This window comes from Silene latifolia, chromosome 11, assembly GCF_048544455.1.
Source record: "Silene latifolia isolate original U9 population chromosome 11, ASM4854445v1, whole genome shotgun sequence".
Classification (NCBI taxonomy): Eukaryota; Viridiplantae; Streptophyta; class Magnoliopsida; order Caryophyllales; family Caryophyllaceae; genus Silene; species Silene latifolia.
Window position 1 is genome coordinate 116,031,147 of NC_133536.1, and position 11,838 is coordinate 116,042,984.

Below are 11,838 nucleotides of genomic sequence, written 5' to 3' on the forward strand. Positions count from 1 at the left end.
TGTAAGGTGCAAAGGTATTCTTCTTGATAGGGTTTAATGGCATTCCTGGGAAGTATCCCTGGGTTTTGAGTATGTTGTTGACCACCAAATTGGAGTACAGGTTGAATTATAGAGGTGCCAATTCGCTCTCTATAAGATCTATGCTTTGAAATCCCCCAACCTCGTATACTGGGTTTGTGACTACATGATTGCTTGCCATTTTCTCTATCACAGCCTTGATAGGTGACGAAGTGATCATCACTACTTTGCCATTTAGAAGAATCTTGATCTTCTGGTGCAAGGTGGATGTTACCGGTTTGGAAGCGTTAATCCAAGGCCTACCCAGAAGTATATTGAAGGATGCTTCGATGTCCACTATTTAAAAATTAACCTTTCGCTCGATTGGCCCTGTGGCTATAGTGAGGTTAATTAACCCTACTACTTTACATCGTGTTCCATCGTATGCTAGAACACCTTGGTTGGTAGAAGTCCAATCTGAATATTTCATGCCCAACTTGTATGCTGTCTTCAGTGGTATGACGCTGACTGCGGAGCCATCATCCACCAAAGTCATTGGTACGTTCTTATTTAAGCATGTGATTGTAATGTATAGAGCGAGGTTGTAACTGGCGCCGAAAGGAGGCAAAACCTCATCTGAAAAACTGACTGGGTTACTTAGCTTGACTGAGTCTTGGAAGACTAGGTTGACCACGTCATAAGGTGTAGAGTTGTGTGCTACGTTCAGTATTCACACTGTTTGCCCATGCGATAAAATCGGCAAAGGTAGGAGAAATGGGAGAATAACTCTCCTCGCCTTCTAGTGCATGAATCTCATCCTCTATTGGAGAAATAAGGTGTGAACAATCCAAGGTGGATTCTTCATTTATGATAGTCAGAACTCCAAGAGGATTCTGAGTATTGTAAGGCTTGCTTGCGGGTGGTATGGGTAAGTGACCATCTTCAATCATATCCTGAATTACAAGTTTCAATTTAAAGCATTTCTCCGTATCATGTTCCTTGCCTCTGTGCTACTCGCAGTATGCATTCTCGTCCCAGAACTTAGACTTCTTCTCTAGGTGAGGTGTAGGTCCTATGGGCTGGAGCTTACCTTGTTTCATGAGGCTTTTCAGGGCAGTGGAATACGATTCACCAACATAGGTAAATTTCCTCTGTAGGTTATTTTTCATAGAAGATGATTTGACAAGGTTAACCTCATCGGTTTTGCTAGTGGAGCCATAAGAACGACTCGTTGAACCCTGATATCCGCGACCTACCGTTTTGGACAAGAGCCCTTTACGGATGTCGTCTTCAATTCTTGGTCCTAGCACTGTCAAGTCTTTGAAAGACTTTATGTTTTGGTACTTCAAATGGTTTGCATATATGGGGGTCAAATTAACCACGAACGTTTCCACAAGAGTGCCTTCGACTGGGCGTTCAACAAGTTGTGTGCTAGAGTGCACATGTTTACTTGGATTTCAGCATTATCCGCGTATTGCTTAGTGAACTCAATTACGGCATTGTTCCAGGTGGCGATTTTCTTGTGCTCCAACGAGTAGAACCATTGCTTAGGGATGGTATCGAGAGATTAAGGAAAGATCCTTAAGAACATCTCTGGTTTAATGCCTTTGATAGACATGTAATCCTTGAAGGCACGAATGTGGTTCAAAGGGTTTTCATGCCCCTTGAACTTTAGAATGTTAGTCATGTTGAAGTTGGTTGGCAGTTGAGCAGTTACCGCCTCATACTTGCGATTATTCTCCCTGTAGATATCATCTCCCTTAAAGTACATTAGTTGCTCTTCCAAGTATTGGAGTCGCTTTTCAGCTTCAGTGAGACCTGGTGTGGTTTCTCGTTGTCTAACAAAAGGTGGAAGGTTATCATGCACGACCACGTCGGGAATATCGTTCTCTGTAGGAGGAAGTCTAGTTTCTACCGCGACAATCCGACCTTCAATAGCATTGAGGCGAGCATAAGCTTGGTCATGGCTTGTTTAGAGAAGGACGAGCGCAGCTAGGATTAGATCATTACCATTTCTGGGTTGTCCATTGATGCTTGCGTGACTAGTTCCATGCATCTTGGAAACTGGGGATAAGTGGTCGACGACGAATCAATACACGATCGACCATTTTAGCACACTTACTCAAAAAGAGACTTGACTCGTAAAGTGGGAGTGTGCCACTGTGAGGTTTGAAAATGACAAATTTTGAAATATTTGTCCTAGGCAACTCTAGTGTCGTTGTAGGAGTGCTGACTCGAAGTGAGGTTTGAAAATGGGTTTTGAGGCCCGAATTTTGACTAGACATTTGGACAGAGTTTCGACTCATTTTGCTCTATTTTAGGCCACTTTTGAAATATTTACATGTTGAAAAGGATTTTATTTTTACAACATTTTGTCATGGTTTTGTTTACAAAATGGTGATCACGTATATGATACAAACATTCATACAGGCATTATAACGGTATACTGAGTGCATTTAAAGGGTTTTGGCTTAAAAAGGTGGGTTGCCATACCAAGCAATCAAACCCAGGTCTATGGAGAGGTCCCTGCTAAACAAGAGTAAGGTCGGTTCCTAGTCCATTTCCTCGAGTAGTAAAAGCCCTTGATACAAACAAGAGTATGTATCACGGTATGGTTGACGTCAATCGCTATCTATCCTTAGGCCCAGATAAGAATTTGGACCATCCAGACGGGACGATTGGTCGAATGGGTTAGGTTGGGCCTAAGAAGGCCGAATAAAATGACCTAAAAAGGTCGAGTAATGAAAACTGACAACTGTCTCGTATAAACTATTCCCTAACCCCGTTCAAGTTTCACCCTAGGTAACACATAAGTGTATCATCCTCAGCGGAGTCGCCAAACTGTGGACATGGGCCACCTGCGCCGCGCGCACCCGCGCGTTGTGTATGTTTGAGGCGGCGACACTTCTACTATGGAACCTTGGATAGCCAAAGCACGTCATGGGCCGTTACCGATTTGAGAGGCATTGAAACCAGTGAAAGGTTGAATAAGCCTGCATTTGTGGAGTCGCCATAATTTTTATGGGAAATTGGAACTGTCCGAATACCTCGTGTCATGTCAAGACACAAAGTAGTGACATGAACACTAAGAACTCGTTACCCTTAGCATTCTATGTCTAGAATGACTCTCGTGGATGTCAATGAACATGGATGTTCACAGAGATCTTGAGTAAGGGTGAGGGTACGTATTAGGAAGTCCTTTTACTGAACACCTAATCCCGACCGCCTCGATAGCGGCCTCTACTAATGATTAGAGAAACCTTTCATATTTGATATGTCGTCGATTATATGCATGCAATGCAACAAACACAGATTAATTCTAGCATGCGAAAATTAACTAAGTCGCTGAACAAACAATTTAGCAACTAATTATGTCGAATTGGGATTAAGAATTGATTGCATGTGAAAAACAAGAAAATAAATCATGCAATAAATAAATAACGATAATTGAAATTACAATGAATTACAATGACTTAATTGATTTACGTCAAAAGTTGTAGATACCTCATTTCTGCACCTCCCGCAAGCCACCCGGTGATGATTATGCTGCATGTTTGGTACGCGGAATGATTTATGACAGTTGATGCGTGTCTAAAATACGATGTTTCACACTCTTTTCTACACGCATTTCAGAGCTCAAATGTGCAATATATGCCTATATTTCCCTATTTTCCTCTACTTCCGTGTTTTTTTACTTTATTGCAGAAATGTGAAGAATTGAGCGGAAATCGAGCTAAATCCGTCCCCGAGTAATCTGCATTGCAAATGACGTAAAGGAATTGCTTAAGGAACGAGCTTGGTGCGCAATCCAAGGCCCAAAAGACAAGTCCACGAGTTAAAAGAAGTCAAGTAGCAGCTCAGCCAGTCGATCGACCAACCTAGTCAGTCGATCGACCAAGGCTCGGGTTCCAGAAGCTACTGTTGCTGAGGAGCAGTCGATCGACCAGCACCTTCCGTCGATCGACCAGATTTCGATTCCATACGAGATTTAGGAAGCCCGTGAAGTTTAGGTTTTAGAAATAAGTTGTTGCGTTGATTGCTATATAACGTAACACCAGCGTCTAGTTTCAGCATCGAATAATATATCAAGTTTTCATCTAAGTTTCTATCACAATACAGTACTTTTAGTTTTATCTTATTTCCGAGTTAGGGTTTTGGATTATCGACTTAACATTTGATTTCTGCCTTTGCTTTTAATCTTTTCTCCTAAATCTCGGTATTGACTCTTCCCTAATTTCGGTTTTATTGTTTTATTTCCATTGTTAGTATAGAATTGATAGTTAGTGTTCCCAAGCCAATTATCGTTCCATCATCATTGTTATTTATTTTAAGTATGAATTCCGTAATTTCATTAGTTTCATTGTTGTTTTCATCTTTAGCATGAGTAGCTAAATCTTTAGTGCTAGGATGTAGGCAATTTATGGCTAGGCGGCATTAGATTGAACACAGACTGAACCCGCGTGTCAGTCGATCGACTGACCTTGTAAGTCGATCGACTGACCTTGTAAGGATATCCCTCGTTTTAATTGTCTTTAATCTTGTATTTAACGAATCGAATGCATGCGACCAGTTAGATACCTATTTTGTGACTGACCCATTAGATTGAAAGATAGGGAAAGTTACTTGACCATCAATTAATTCGACTAAACTGTGCTAAGATCGAAAGATAGGTATAGTTTAGACCGTTAGTCGCTTTTCAGGACGAAAGTTAGTATTAGTGACATTAGGGACCTATAGCGAGATCGAGAGATGCTATATGTTAGGAGTGGACCGAGAGGACCTCTTATTTCCCGCCTTACCTGTGTTCGATTTAGACCGACTTAGTTTGCTGCCGCCGAAGCTATAATGACCCGACCATCCTAGCACCCTTCTTTTATCTGTTTAAATCGTTCTTTTAGTTTATTTTCTTTTTATTGTTATTAGCTATAGACCAATTCAAACCAACCCCCATAATTGTTACCTTTGACTGATTATAAGATAACTAGAATTTACAACTGCCTCCTTGTGGTTCGACCCTGTTACCACTAGCCTAGGTTAGTCTTAATAGGAGATTATAAATTTTATCTTTGGTACTCACAACGACGGGTATCAAATTTTGGCGCCGTTGCCGGGGAGGCAATAGTCCTAATTTTAGTTGTTCTTATTTTCAGTCTTTCTCAGTTTAAGGGACTTTTGTTCCTTAAACTTTTCTTATATTCTTGTTGTAGTTTCATCTTATGCGCAGGTCACAGGGTGGAGAATTAGTACCATTGAACCCTGAGCTTGAGAGATCCTTGCGCGAGTTGAGGCGAAAACAAAGAGTATTACCGACAGAGGAAGAGCTGAGTACTCTGTCAAGCTATCACGAGAACGATCATTCAAGAAGACCCTGATCTTCACCGTTTCCACTTCTTCACCGAGAGTTACTTCTCAGGAAATTCCAGTCATGGCCGAGGAAGCAAGTATAGCTAGTTTTTCCGAGCCGACGGTGACAACTTATATAAGGGGTTCGAATTACCGGGAGATGCCAGGAAATTCGAACCAAAGCCTGCCTACATTACCATGGTCGAGAGAAATCGGTTTGGTGGAGCGCAAATGAGGATGCAGCAAGACATATGGAGACTTTTATCGACTCTCGCTGCTCCATTCCCCACGGTGGCGTGACCAGGATCAAATCAAAGAGACCATGTTCATCTTCTCCCTTCGTGATGCCGCAAGGGAATGGTATAGAGATTTGGACCGGACCGCTCTGGAGATCAATGATTGGAATACATTGGCATTGGCGTTCTACAAGAAGTACTTCTCTGCTTCAAGGACGATCGCTATTAGAGCTCAAATCACGGGTTTTAAACAAGGGCCAGATGAGAATTTCCACGAGGCATGGGTCCGATTCAAGAAGTTAGTGCAAACTATACCGCATCATGGGTTGAAAAGTGGAGTTTGTGCAACCATTTCTACAATGGGTTGTACGATGATCAGAGGGCCATTTTGGATGCTGCAGCCAACGGGAGATTTGCTGAAAATTTGGGAGCAACCAAAGGGTGGAAGATCATTGACGATCTAGCTACCCACAAGGCCGAGTATGGGAATTCGAGGGGAAACCAGAGGAGAGCTGCTGAATCCTCTTCTGTTGCTGCACTTGAGGCTCTCACCGCAATATTTGACAAGTATGAGCTAGGAGGAGCCTCTAAGGGGGGAATGTACCAAGTCAACGCTGTGTCTGACGGTCCCTTCCTTTGTGAAAGGTGTGGAGTTGAGGGCCATGTCTCGAAAAATTGCCCTAGCCCTTTTGAATCTTGTGCTGCCTTTCAACACTATAGGCAGACGAACACCTATTACGAGCCACCGCACCCGAACTTGAGTTGGAGAAGCCAAAATGTCCAAAATCCAACCCAACCTCCGCCGCAGCAACAACCCTATATACCCCCTCATCAAAAGCAACAGCAGTATCAAAAACCTCCTTATGTGCCGCAACAACAACAAACAATCACTCGAGTTCTCCGAGCTTAAGAATCTGTTGCTAAAGGAGTCCCAAGCAAGAGAGGCCGGGATGAAGTTACTTGAGAGACAAATTGCTCAACTGGCTAGTAAAAGCAACACTCGAGCTCCCGGACACTTACCCACTCAACCCGAACAAAAAGAGACCCTAAATGCCATCACCTTGAGGAGCGGGTCCACCCTTGATGGTCCTGCCATGGTTGAGGATGCTGTCGAGAAAGATGAGCCAGAAATAAGTCAAGAGAAAGCTTCAACGAACAAATCAAAGAAAAAGACGTCTACCAGTAGTTTCAGTCGATCGACTGAAGTACCTAGTCGATCGACTGAAACACGGGTTCCAGGAGCTTCGGCTGTGCAACCAGTCGATCGATCGATCGAGGAGGGTGGTCGATCGACCAATATCACCGCTGATGTTGAAGAATTTCGTCCTTTAATGCCAAATAATCTACGAGACCACTTGTTTCGGGGTACCACGGTCCCGAAAGTTTTGAAGCGGACCGAGTCTTGATGGGTCGATCCAGGCTCCGAAGTTCGATCCAATGACGGTTAATGGGTCTCATTTGAGACGGTCTGAGGAGGGGTCTAGCTTCAACAAAGAAAAGGTGACGGACTTCCAGCCAAAGTCCAAGGACGCCGGCACACGCGACTTAGAGGAGAGGGCTAAGGTACTCCTTACAGCCCCATATCCGGAGAGACTCGTGCCGACGAAGGAACATGTATCCTTTAGTAAATTTGAGAAAGTTATTCGTAGCTTGAATGTTCAGGTACCCTTCCTTGAGTTAGTTAACCAAGTGCCAGCGTATACTAAGTTTATGAAACAGTTGTTGTCAAAGAAAAAATCGCTTGAACATGTTCACACTGTTGCGTTAACTAAAGAGTCTTGCTCCTACTTGTCTCACACTGCGCCCCATAAGTTAGAAGACCCGGGCAGTTTTTCCGTTCCTTGTAGCATAGGTACATTTTCTATCGAAAAGGCTTTATGTGACTTAGGAGCGAGCATAAGTGTCATGCCCTTAAGTCTAGCTAGAAAGCTTAAGTTGACCAGGTTTGCAATAACTGAGTAACAGTTCAGATGGCTGACCGATCTGCGGTCGAGCCCATAGGAGTCCTAGAGGACATACCCGTCCAGATAGGGAAGTTTTTCTTCCCTGTCGACTTTGTTGTCCTTGATATGCCTGAGGATGACCATATTCCCATCATTTTGGGAAGGCCATTTTTGCACACTGCTGGTGCAGTTATTGACGTCGGTTTAGGAACCTTGACCTTCAAGGTTGGGAAACATTCTATTATTTTTGCCCAACCTGCTAAAAAGAAGGACGCCATGTGGCCTGTTACTTGTAATACGGTCTCCGAAAAGAGATCGTACTTTGTGCTTCCTGAATCGATTGTCCCTATTACTACTGCTGTATTAACCCCTCCGCCCCAGATTGGGAGCAAGAAGGAGGAAGAATCTGTTATTTTAAATAATGCAGGAGCTGGTTTGGGGAAGAGCAAGCTGCAAGTTATTCCAGCCGCGAGAGAGCCGATCATTCAAAGAGGAGGTCTTGGATGCCTAAGCTATGGGACCGATGAGGAAGTAGAAAATGAGCCGACCAAGGTGAGATGGTCGATTTGGAGTCTAACGATCCCAAGGAGTCCTTGATTGGGTAGATGACGGCCGATCGATTTTGTGCTCTCCGACTGTTGAAGCTAAGAAGGGTGCAACTGATAATATGAGCACCATTGAGGCTACCTCTAGTAGCCAGAAGCCGACGAAGTGGGCCATACCATGGTCCTTTTTGATCAACTATTAGTTGATCAAGTTCGTTATAAACTTCATTTTATTGCTTTCGAACTATTTTCTATTGCTTTTGTGTGCGCGAAAACTTCGCATTTATTTTGTTTTGTTAGGATTTTTAAGTACTTTAGACTTTGTTCTGGGTTTTGCGCAATTTTGGGCGCGTACTATTGTGTATTTGCAGGTATTTAGAGCTTATTAGCTCAAATCATTGAGCAATTACGAAGAAATAAGACATTGCAGCAGTGTTTCCAGTCGATCGACTGGCACACTTAGTCGATCGACTGAACTGCAGGTTTACAGAAGCCACTGTTCTCGCCACCTGGTCGATCGACTGCCTCTTTAGGTCGATCGACCACTGCTGCTGCTATATGCGTTCACGACCTCTCCCCTGCTGTGTTTGGTCGATATGCGGACCTAAGGGAGTTTTCTACTCCACTTTATTTTCCGTCGAATTATCTATTTCTTCGCTTATCTCATTTATGCACAATTCTTACGCTTCAAAATTGTTTTCTTCGGTCTTATGCGTGGTTTTGTTTGTCTTTTCAGGCCTTTATTGGTAGCATCTTAGCTAGCTCGAAACCTCCTAGCTCACTTATTTGGTTTGGGAGGTTTCCTTTCTTTGCGCTTAAAGTCTTGTGAGTTCCCAAGTCTTTCCTTTATGTCTTTATGTTTTATTTTATATTCTCGCAAATTCCCGTTTTCCATTTTTCTTCATTACATGATTTTGCACAATGGGGACATTGTGCGATTTGGTTTGGGGAAGGGTTTTGCGTCGCATATCACTTGCTTGCATTCACGTTTAATTTTGTTTTGCATTGCTTTGTTTTCATTTCTTTTATATATAAAATCCCAAAAAAATTGAAAAATTTCAAAAAATTCAAACAAAAATGCACGTTTATTTTAGCATATAGGTCGAGTCGGAACGGTAGTATTTCTAGGATGATTTTGCATTTGCACCTGTTTTGCCTGAGCCTTGCTAGATTAACATGTTATTAGTAGAATCGTAAATGCATATCTACGAGTTTTCGTTAATTCATTTGCTGAACTTGAGACTTGACTTTGAAAATTGGCAACCTACATCATATTTCTGAGATTTAGAGCCTATAACTGGTGTCATTCATGACCGGTTTATTTAGGAATGTGAGTAGTTCTCCTTATGAGACATGTTTCCTTAATTTGCATGAATATGAATTTGATCTACTTAATACCTGTATGCATTCGGTCTGTGGTTTGTCGACACATGTGGTAGAGGTCCCCTTTATTCATTTTGCCCATAAACTCCACACTGCCAAAAACATCCCTTTTTTGTCCCATTTGCTACACCCTACATATAGCCTGCCCCGTCAAGCTAGTAGTCTGGTTTTTTTGGCATTGTTACTCGTTTTTGGTAGCCATTGCTCTCTTGAGATGAAGTTGGGAAGATGAAAAGAAGGAAAGAAAGAAATAAAAAGAAAAAAAAAGATGAAAAAAAATGATTCGAAAGAAAAAGAAAAAAAAAGAGTTCTGTACTGTTCAAAGCAGTCGATCGACTGCCCAATATAGTCGATCGACTGAAGTTCGAAGAGAAAAAGAAAAAAAAAGTCAATTCGCATATTTTAATCCTTATCTTTTGGCGATTTTTGCTCCCATGTTTCGTTTATATCCTATGGGGAGTTTTATTGATTTGATAGTTTGAAGATTGTGAGTTTTGTGCTTGTTATAGCACCGTTTCGTTTGATTTTGAGCAAGAAGAAGATGTTGTTATATGGTTCTGTTTTGGTGCTAGCTTGATCACCTGTACCTCCACTTTACCATAAAATGTTTTGCCTCTTCTTACCCATACCTCACATATCCCATATATACCTCGGCATGTGTCATTGGTCATCTGTTTGGTTGGAATGCGTATGTACGGTCGTAGAGATCACTTTCATATTTTATTGCTGGCATGTTTTCATAGGTCGTAGTTAGGTGAGAGTCTTTACAAAGTAATTCTTTCTATCTTACATTTATATCACCTGTGCTCATTTGAGTGATTTGAGCGACCCGCGAGAGTCCAATTTGAGAAGTCTCTATAGTCAACGGTTCAGCAATATTTTAACGACTTTATAATTCGTTTGCATGATTCACATTACTGATTGATTGTTAGTTGTGCATTAAATTGGCTTAGGCTTTACTTGTGCATCTCGCTCTGAGATTGAACTCGTTCCATTGGGTCATTAGACCGAGTCTAGTTCTTGCTTGGGGACAAGCAAGGTTTGGTTTGGGGAGATTTGATGCGTGTCTAAAATACGATGTTTCACACTCTTTTCTACACGCATTTCAGAGCTCAAATGTGCAATATATGCCTATATTTCCCTATTTTCCTCTACTTCCGTGTTTTTGTACTTTATTGCAGAAATGTGAAGAATTGAGCGGAAATCGAGCCAAATCCGTCCCCGAGTAATCTGCATTGCAAATGACGTAAAGGAATTGCTTAAGGAACGAGCTTGGTGCGCAATCCAAGGCCCAAAAGACAAGTCCACGAGTTAAAAGAAGTCAAGTAGCAGCTCAGCCAGTCGATCGACCAACCTAGTCAGTCGATCGACCAAGGCTCGGGTTCCAGAAGCTACTGTTGCTGAGGAGCAGTCGATCGACCAGCACCTTCCGTCGATCGACCAGATTTCGATTCCAGACGAGATTTAGGAAGCCCGTGAAGTTTAGGTTTTAGAAATAAGTTGTTGTGTTGATTGCTATATAACGTAACACCAGCGTCTAGTTTCAGCATCGAATAATATATCAAGTTTTCATCTAAGTTTCTATCACAATACAGTACTTTTAGTTTTAGCTTATTTCCGAGTTAGGGTTTTGGATTATCGACTTAACATTTGATTTCTGCCTTTGCTTTTAATCTTTTCTCCTAAATCTCGGTATTGACTCTTCCCTAATTTCGGTTTTATTGTTTTATTTCCATTGTTAGTATAGAATTGATAGTTAGTGTTCCCAAGCCAATTATCGTTCCATCATCATTGTTATTTATTTTAAGTAGGAATTCCGTAATTGTCATTAGTTTCATTGTTGTTTTCATCTTTAGCATGAGTAGCTAAATCTTTAGTGCTAGGATGTAGGCAATTTATGGCTAGGCGGCATTAGATTGAACACGGACTGAACCCGCGTGTCAGTCGATCGACTGACCTTGTAAGTCGATCGACTGACCTTGTAAGGATATCCCTCGTTTTAATTGTCTTTAATCTTGTATTTAACGAATCGAATGCATGCGACCAGTTAGATACCTATTTTGTGACTGACCCATTAGATCGAAAGATAGGGAAAGTTACTTGACCATCAATTAATTCGACTAAACTGTGCTAAGATCGAAAGATAGGTATAGTTTAGACCGTTAGTCGCTTTTCAGGACGAAAGTTAGTATTAGTGACATTAGGGACCTATAGCGAGATCGAGAGATGCTATATGTTAGGAGTGGACCGAGAGGACCTCTTATTTCCCGCCTTACCTGTGTTCGATTTAGACCGACTTAGTTTGCTGCCGCCGAAGCTATAATGACCCGACCATCCTAGCACCCTTCTTTTATCTGTTTAAATCGTTCTTTTAGTTTATTTTCTTTTTAT

General features: G+C 41.9%; 1 non-coding gene across 1 annotated transcript; it reads right to left on the reverse strand.

The window, feature by feature from the left end:
* Positions 1 to 5,797: 5,797 nt before the first annotated feature.
* On the reverse strand, positions 5,798 to 5,904 carry LOC141616177 (small nucleolar RNA R71). Its single transcript, XR_012530540.1, has one exon. It is a non-coding gene; the product is annotated as a small nucleolar RNA R71 (small nucleolar RNA).
* Positions 5,905 to 11,838: the final 5,934 nt, after the last annotated feature.